This window comes from Cebus imitator, unplaced genomic scaffold, assembly GCF_001604975.1.
Source record: "Cebus imitator isolate Cc_AM_T3 unplaced genomic scaffold, Cebus_imitator-1.0 Scaffold56, whole genome shotgun sequence".
Lineage (NCBI taxonomy): Eukaryota > Metazoa > Chordata > Mammalia > Primates > Cebidae > Cebus > Cebus imitator.
The window spans coordinates 111,205-119,959 of NW_016107371.1; positions in this window are offsets into that span (position 1 = coordinate 111,205).

Sequence of the window (8,755 nt, forward strand, 5' to 3'; positions counted from 1 at the left end):
TCCTTGGGGTGTCACTTTGCCAGCTGGAAACCTCTGTGGCCACTGGCATCTTTGCCCAAGTTTTGTTCAGGCCCCCCTGGGCTCGTTCTGCCCACTCAGCCCAGATCCCGCACCTGCGAAGGGAGAGCCAGGTGCTGAGCAGCAAGAGATGTGTGAGCAAGCACAGGGTCTGGCCACTGTGCACAGCCAGGTGTATGGGCTGCCAGGTGTATGGGCTGTGCCAGGGAGGGCAGCTGCAGGCTCAGGCTCCAGTTCCATGTAAGGCTGTGGCTGTTACTGCAAGTGCTTCTACTGCAGGCACCAGACAATGCAGTGGCACCCAGAAGCTTAGAGACAATAGGAACTGCAGAGTCCCAAAAAGGGTGTCACAGCCCTCACTCGGGGAGCTCCTAGGTCTGTGTTCCCTAAAGGGTTGCAGCTCTTCTCTCCTTATAGACGCCTGCAATATGGTGAGTGGGGGGGGAGGGGGGGCGTGTTTCAGCCCTGTTTGTGTTACAGCTCTTTCAGTCCTGCTATTCAGCAGGTCTGAGTTCTTGTCCCAAGTCCAGGAAGAATAAGGTACATAGACAACTGGAGGGTGGGCAAGGCAGAGAGGAGCTTCACTGAGCAGCAGAACAGCTCTCAGGAGACCTGAAGTGGGTAGCTCCTTTCTGCAGGCAGGTGGTCCTAAGGAGTGTCCGGCTCTCAGGGGAGAGAAGACCCGGAGTGAGAAGCTCCTATCCGCAGGCAGATCATCCTGACATCTCTCTGTGAGTCTAGCTGAGTCTGGGATTTTTATGGGTTTCAGAAGGGACGAAGTATGTGTTGATTGGTCCACGGGTGGCCATTAACGGGCCTGGAAAAAACACGGTAAGTTCTCACTCCAGCTGTGGACTCCACTGGGAACTGACAGGCCCCTCAGGCAGTCCCGGGCTTAAAAGTGGGGCTTCACCGACCCGCCCTTTTCCACCCAGGAGCCTGTCTGCCTCCTACTGCCGTCAACATGTTATCCACTGCAGCACCCTGGCTGTTCGTGCCACTGGAGGCCTGCAGGCCCCTTTCAGCCTTCCTCCCTGTGCTCGTTGCCACCCAGAGTCTGGAGGGGGCAGAGGCGGCGGGGACTGGCATGTCAGCGCTGCCCTGAGTGTACGCACACCTGGCCAGGTTGCAACAGCGCCCGGACTCGGCCAAAACGTTGCTCTGTCCGTCCAGAAGCAGGCACCAGGAGTAGGGAGAAGCCAGGCATCTGGAGCAGGCACTTCTGAGCCTATGGAGGAAGGGGGACTTCCCGGGGCCGCAAGAGCACAGGGATGCCTGAGTTGAAAGCTACGGCTGGGCAGCTGCAGCTGCGCAGGAGGGTGGGACTTCCGCCCCGTGGACTCAGAAGCGGGCGGGCTCCGGCCTGTTCCGGGCTCCAGCCACATCTCCCTGGCTGCAGCTGGTGTCTTCACAGTGGCCGCTCCAGACGGACCGCCACTGCCATCAGTTTCTCATGGCCTCCAGGTTCTGATGAAGCGTGGGATTCTCTGCCCTGTACCCCTCAGAACAAGAACCCACCTTGCTGCAGTCTGTCAGTGGCTCCTCAGTAGCAGGGCACCCTTTCATGGCAGTCATCTGCCCTTATGACATTTGTGCCCTTTTTGCGTGTGGGACCAGGATCCTGTGGAGCTGGCTCTCAGCTTCCTCCTCCTCGTGCTGTGTAAGTGATCCAACTGTCTGACTCTAAAAGTGACTCGTATTTTTCATTGTTGAATCAGACAGACCTTGGTCTGGGTTTTGCTTTATGTTTTTTGTGTGAGCTTTATACTCTGAAGTCGCTTTATAATTTATTTTCTCATTAACAAATATTTCTATTATATTTCCTATGGACCAAGCACTTTACAAGGTATTAATTCATTTAACACTTGGAATAACCCTATAAAGTCAGTGCTATTATCACCCCCACTTTAAAAATGAGGAAGCAGAGCCCAGAGTGGTTAAGAAACTTGTTCAAGATTACACAGCGAGTCAGATGGCTCTACACAGAGTCAGATGGGCTGCTTTGGAGTCAAGGCTCTTAACCACTGTGTTTTGCTGCCTTATGTTAACTGAATCTACACTTAGGGCACTTTTCTCAAACAATACACATCAGAAGCACCTAGATTACCCATTTGAAATGCAGTTTCCTGGGTTTCATCCAGACCTATCCTGTAAGAATCCTTGGTAGTGGGTCCAAAAATTTCCAGATACCTAGAGATAGAAACACCATTCTGCCACAATGAAGCAACTGGGGGATGGTCAGACAGGAGGAGACCAGGTCCCTGCAGACCTGAGGAGCCACCATTTATGCAATTTTAAAACCTTGACTCTTGTCTTTGCATAAAAATTCTTTCCTATTTGGTTAAGCCACTGCAGCTGGGTTTTTCTTACATGAAGCTGACTCTATTCCTAACAGATGCAGAGGATCTCTTTAAATAGGACTAATATATTTGCTGATAATAATTTGATTTTCTGAAGCAGGACTGAAGAACAGAAATGTAATGTAGTCCACATATGGAATTTAACATTTTCTAATAGCTACATTTTAAAATGGCAAAAGGTAAAATAATTTTAATATATTGTATTTAACCCAATATTTGAAAGCATTGTTTCAACATGACACTAAAAATCATCAGTGGTATTTTTACATTCATTTTTTTTTTAACTAGGTCTTCATAGTTCAGTGTGCATTGTATGCCTTTTATTTATGGCACATGTTAATGCAGACTGGCCGCATTTCAAGAGCCCCAGAGCCCCACGTGGCGGCTAGCGGCTGCTGTATTGGACAGTGCAGTCCTACAGCCCCTCATCTGTGACCTGTTTTGTGCTCTGGTTCTCAAACTCGACTGCATTGGAATCATCAGAGGAGCTTACAGGAATGCTACCTGGGTCCCATCTCAGATATTGACACATAGGAGGTCTGAGTACTACTGGGGAATTAGGAGTTCTAAAAGCTCTCTAGGTGATTCTAGTTTAAGAATTACTGTTCCAGCACCTTTATTTCTTGAGCCTCATTATCAGTCTGGGAACAGTTGGATGGTGTTTTTTCAGGAGTTGCTCTTTCCAAATAAGATCTGGTAGGCTTGCACAGGGTCTAAACTCTGTCTCCATCTCTGCCTCCACCTCTCTCTCACACACACATGTGTAGACACACACACACCACCAAAGCCCTAGAAGCGTAGTCCGTGTCACTCTATGTTACCAGGTCAATGTAGCTGTGGTCAGACTACAGGCTGACCAGATCATATCAAAACATCCAAAAGATGAGCTCTCTTCATTCTCAAAGACTGAAGTTACCACAAAATCCTGGGAGCATGAATACGCATGTGAAGATAGATACAATCCTCTGATCGTGAGCTGGAAAGAGTAAAACAAGCCCCTGTGGAGGTCAGAAAAGCCCAGATTCATGTGATACCTACGAGCAAGAGCCAGCCCAGCAGTCTGCAGGACCGATATCCACGAGAGAGCTGGCTGTGGACTAGGACTCTAGAAGCCAGGTACATTTCTCTCTAAGTCCCTTTCAAATTAACCAGTAACTCCAAGTGATACTGTAATTTTTACTTTTATTTTTTGAGACAAGGTCTTGTTCTGTTGCCTAGGCTGGTGTGCAGTGGAGCAATCACAGCTCACCGTAGCCTCAGCCTCCTGGGCTCCAGCTATCCTCCCACCTCAGCCCGCTGAGTAGCTGGGACTACAAGTGCATGCCAACATGCCTGGCTAATTTTTAATTTTTTTTTGTAGAGACAAGGTCTCTCTTTGTTGCCCAAGCTGGTCTCAAACTCCTGGCCTCAAGCGGTCCTTCTGCTTCAGCCTCCCAAAGTGCTGGGATTACAGGCATGAGCCACTGTGCCCAGCTCGGTTGGTACTATTATTGATACCCTGTGTTAGACATTGCTTCTTTAAAGAACAAATCAGCTGTTAAATACAAAACAAAACAAACTTTATTTTGGAAATAAGGTCTTAGAAGCAAATTACTCAAGTCAGATTCACTCAACCCAACAGGTTTTTTTTTTTGAGATTGAGTCTTGCTCTGTTGCCCAGACTGCAGTGCAGTGGCTCGATCTTGGCTCACTGCAACCTCACCTCCTGGGTTCAAGTGATTCTCCTGCCTCAGCTTCCTGAGTAGCTGGGACTACAGGCATGCCACCATGCCTGGCTAATTTTTGTATTTTTAGTAGAGATGGGTTTTCACCATGTTTGCCAGGATAGTCTTAATCTCTTGACCTCATGATCTGCCCGCCTCAGCCTCCCAAAGTACTGGGATTAAAGGAGTGAGCCACCGTGCCCGGCCCAACCCAGTGTTTTTTTGAGTACCTATTCTGTCATTATGTTTGGTTTTTACAAAGGAAGAAAGGTAGACTTCTTACTAGGAAGCCCAGGTACCAGAAGAGGATTCAAGGTTTATTCATAAATGTTTGCTAAGTATCTGTCCTATGCCAGGTTCTGTGCTGAGTGCCAAGAACCGAGTGATAAAGAGGACATAGTTCCTGCCCTTCTGAAGCTTAAATGGTCTCTATTGGGTATAGCACTTGGCTGGAGTGTCTCTCCAGAATGCTTGCCCTGGGTAGAGGGGGTATACTTCTTGCTGATATCCTCTTGTATATACAGATTCTAGCTGAGGACAGTTTTTTGTCACTAAGAGTTCCTGCTGGAGGTCAGTCAGGTAATTGCTGCTGGTAGAAGTGATCTCTGCTAGCAAAGATCAACAATGAAAATGTTGATTAAATGATGGGTCCTCTACCTTCTTAATCTGAAAAGTTATTTTTCTTTAATAGCATCAGTAAAGGGATAAAGAGTTATTGTGTGCCTCTGGTTGGGATGCCTAAGGACTTAAGGATCTTCAGTGAGATTCCTGAAACTAACAAGAAAACATTAGAGGAAATAAAACAGAGCGACACCATAAAAGCTTACTGGCTTATACTCTCCAAAATTGTCAAGGCCATGAAGACAAAACCAAGAAATTGTTTCAGACAAAGGAGACTAAAGACTACTGTAGAGACCTAACAACTAAATGTAACGAGATTCTGGATTGGATTTTTTTCTTTTTCTTTTTTTTTTTCTTTTTGTAGCAAAAGAATTTTTTTCTTTTGCTACAATGGACATTAACGATACAACTGATAGCTTTGAATAAGTTCTGTGTAGTATCATAGCAGTGTAAATTTTCTGATTTTGATAATTATATAATTTTATATGAGACTATTTTGTATGTCCTCAGGAAATAAACAACTAAGTGTATGGAAGTAAAATAACATCATATCTGCAACTTTCAATTAATTCAGAAAAATTTTTTTTTACAGAGAAAAAATGAATGGAAAAATGTGGACATTTAAGAAGTCTGGGTAAAAGAGTATTTAAAACTTTGTTGTACTCTGTCATTTTTCTGTACATTTAAAATTTAAAAAAATTATGGCAGAATATTTAATGTTCATTACTCCTATAGTTAAAAATATGCAAAAAAAAAAAAAAAAAAAAGGCCTTTAATCCCAGCTACTTGGGAGGCTGAGGTAAGACTTTATTCTCAGGAAAAAATAAAGCTGCTGTTTTGTGTTAGGCAGAAAAGATTTTATTTCCTGGGAAAAGTTTAAATTCTTCATGGTTAGTGTTTTGTTTTAAAGGCCCTTGAAAGAAAACTAACAAATCAAGCAGGGGGTGGGAATATGTTTTCTTAGTTTGAGCTGGGTTTTAGTTTTAAATTAAATTACCTGCCAGACTGTTTAATTACCTAGAGATATTACAGTTTTCAGTGTCCTATTTTTAAAAATTTGGTTTCTATTCTTTCTTTCATCTTCTTAATATTCATCAGCACATTTATTTAGTTTCAGATGGCTCTGTAGCTCACTTTGGTACGCCAATGCTTCAGTTCCTTGTTTGCAGACCCACCTTGTCATTTCTTTCACTGTGAGCCGACTCGTATATGTGGGGATGAAAGTGTCTAGCCCTATGTATTAGTCACAAAGCAGTAAACCAAACCTCTAACTGTACGCATTAAAGTTCCTCTCCTCCCTTTTGTGGTCCAGGGGATAAAGGATTTGTGGTCAGAATCAGCTCTATGTTTTCAAGTAGTCCACTCCTCCCTCACCCCCTGGCTGCGCTGGCTCCAATGGGGTTACAGTGAGGCGGGGGCAGAAAAGGTCTCCTTTGTTTGGAGCTGAAGAAAACTGGGCATTGGTCTCTTTTCACCCTGACAGGCATTTAAGCCACCTTTCAAATTAGTCCCTTACAGATTCTTTGGAGACCTGTTGCTGATTCTCTCCTGAAAAGCCATCTCCACCAACTGCTGGTTGACTGGTTTCTGCCAGTCCATCCACAGAGACTGCTTCAAAAGCCCAGCTCTTCCGAAGATAGCTATAGGCTGTCTTGATCCTGGCCTGCTGGGAACATGTCCACATCCTTGGTCTCCACAAACCTTGAGGGAATAGGCTATTTCTAATGGCAGTCACTTTTCCCTACTGTGCCATCAGCACAGCTGGCTAGCTAGTATCTCCTGACATGACACTTCCCCAGAGCCTGGCATCACCCGCTGGGCCGCACGGGTTACATTCCAGAAGAGTTTGTGAAGTGCTCCCAGTGGAGCACCCCCTCTCTCCTCCTCTACTGGGGGGCAGATGATGGGGAGTAATGCCTGGCACCTGAAAGCTTTCTCCAAAGAAAATCTCTCATTTCCAATTATCTAGGTTCTTCAACTTTAACCCTTTATATAAAGATGCTGTAACAAGGGACCAAGGTCTCCAGCAATGACTTTCTGGACTCCTGTTGCAAATCCTGAGAAAGGGGGGGAAAAAAAAAAGCCAACAACTATATTTGATATATACTGTTTACATAAATAAAGATCATAAGTAAATTCTGTACTTCCAATTCTGTTGTCAGTAGACTTTTCCTACAAAAAAACCAATTCAGTTAAATACAAAACCTTTGAAGAATCCCAAAGGAACATAAGCAAAAGTACGAAAATCTTAAGATTTGGCCATATGTTGAGTGTAATAGGAGAGCCTCACTGATATGGACGGAATCAGTATGGACTGAATACAACTCATTTCCTCTAAAGCAATGGTCGCCAACATTTTTGACACCAGAGACCAGTTTGGTGGAAGACAATTTTTCCACTGACAGGGATGGGGTTTTGTTTCAGGATGATTCAAGCACATTACATTTATTGTGCACTTTTCTATTATTACATTGAAATATGTAATGAAATAATCATACAACTTAGTAATTATCCACTTAAGTGGGAGCCCTGAGCTTGTTTTCCTGTAACTAGACAGTCCCATCTGGGGGTGATGGGAGTGAGAGAGACAGATCAGGCATTAGATTCTTACAAGGAGTGTGCAACCTAGATCCCTCGCATGCACAGTTCACAACAGGGTTCGCGCTCCTATGAGAATCCAATGTCACTGCTGATCTGACAGGAGGTGGAGCTCAGGCAGTAATGTGAATGATGGGGACTGGCTGTAAAGAGAGAGGAAGTTTCACTTGCTCACCCTCTGCTTATGGTACTATCTTTCATTAGTCATGTTTCTCTTAGCCGTCTTTTCAATTTGTGTCAATTTTTAGTCAAATTTGTAGTTCTCATTCAGTTTATATATTTCTTTTCTAGTTAGTGCTTTCTGTGTCCATTTTAAGAGAGGTTTCCTTACACTTAATGGTCAGCAAGTTATTCACTCTATAGTTTGCTCATTCACCTCAAGTTGACTTCAATATATGGCCTAAGAAAAATACAAACGGCATTCACTAAAAAAATTGTATATATGTGTGTGCAACCTTCCCTCAACAGAGTAAAAGTTCTGTTCCCAAACCAAACCAGTAATCAATGTGAAAATTTTCTTTTCATAAATAACCTCTGTAATTTCTTATTGGGGGGGGGACCTTAATCTGCTAAGCAGATTCAAACTTTTTTACAAGTTTTTTTTTGAGGGGGGAGGCCAAGTGTGGTGACTCACCCCTGTAATCCCAGCTACTTGGGAGGCTGAGGCAGGACTGCATGAGGCTGAGTTCAAGATTAGCCTGGTCAACAGTGAGACCCCTTAGGAAAAAAAAAACAAAACCCTTTTGGGGGGGCTTAAAATGTAATCTTGCATTTTCCCCATCTGTGTTTTTCCCCTACAGACACGATCTGTATGGAAAACTGTGCATCATTAATAACCATGGGAATTTTGGCTAAGAAAATGGATATTCCTGGGCTCCAACCTAAAAAAAAAACAAAAAAAAAAACCATAATTCTTTAAACTGAGTGCTGAGAATAGGCATTTAAAACAAGGTCCATGGCCAGACGTGGTGACTTACGCCTGTAATCCCAGCACTTTGGGAGGCTGAGGTGGGTGGACCATGAGGTCAGGAGTTCAAGTCCAGCCTGGCCAACATAGTGAAACCCCATCTCTACTAAAAATACAAAAATTGGCTGGGCGTGGTGGCTCACGCCTGTAATCCCAGCACTTTGGGAGGCCGAATCACAAGGTCAAGAGATGGAGACCATCCCGGCCATGAAACCGTGTCTCTACTAAAAATACAAAAATTAGTCTGGTATGGTGGCACGCGCCTGTAGTCCCAGCTACTTGGGAGGCTGAGGCGGAAGAATTGCTTGAACCCAGGAGGCAGAGGTTGCAGTGAGCCAAGATTGCACCACTGCACTCCAGCCTGGTGACAGAGCAAGACTCCATCTCAAAAAATAAAATAAAAATACAAAACTTAGCCGGGCATGGTGGCATGCACCTGTAGTCTCAGCTACTCAGGAGGCTGAGGTAGGAGATTCGCTTGAACCTGG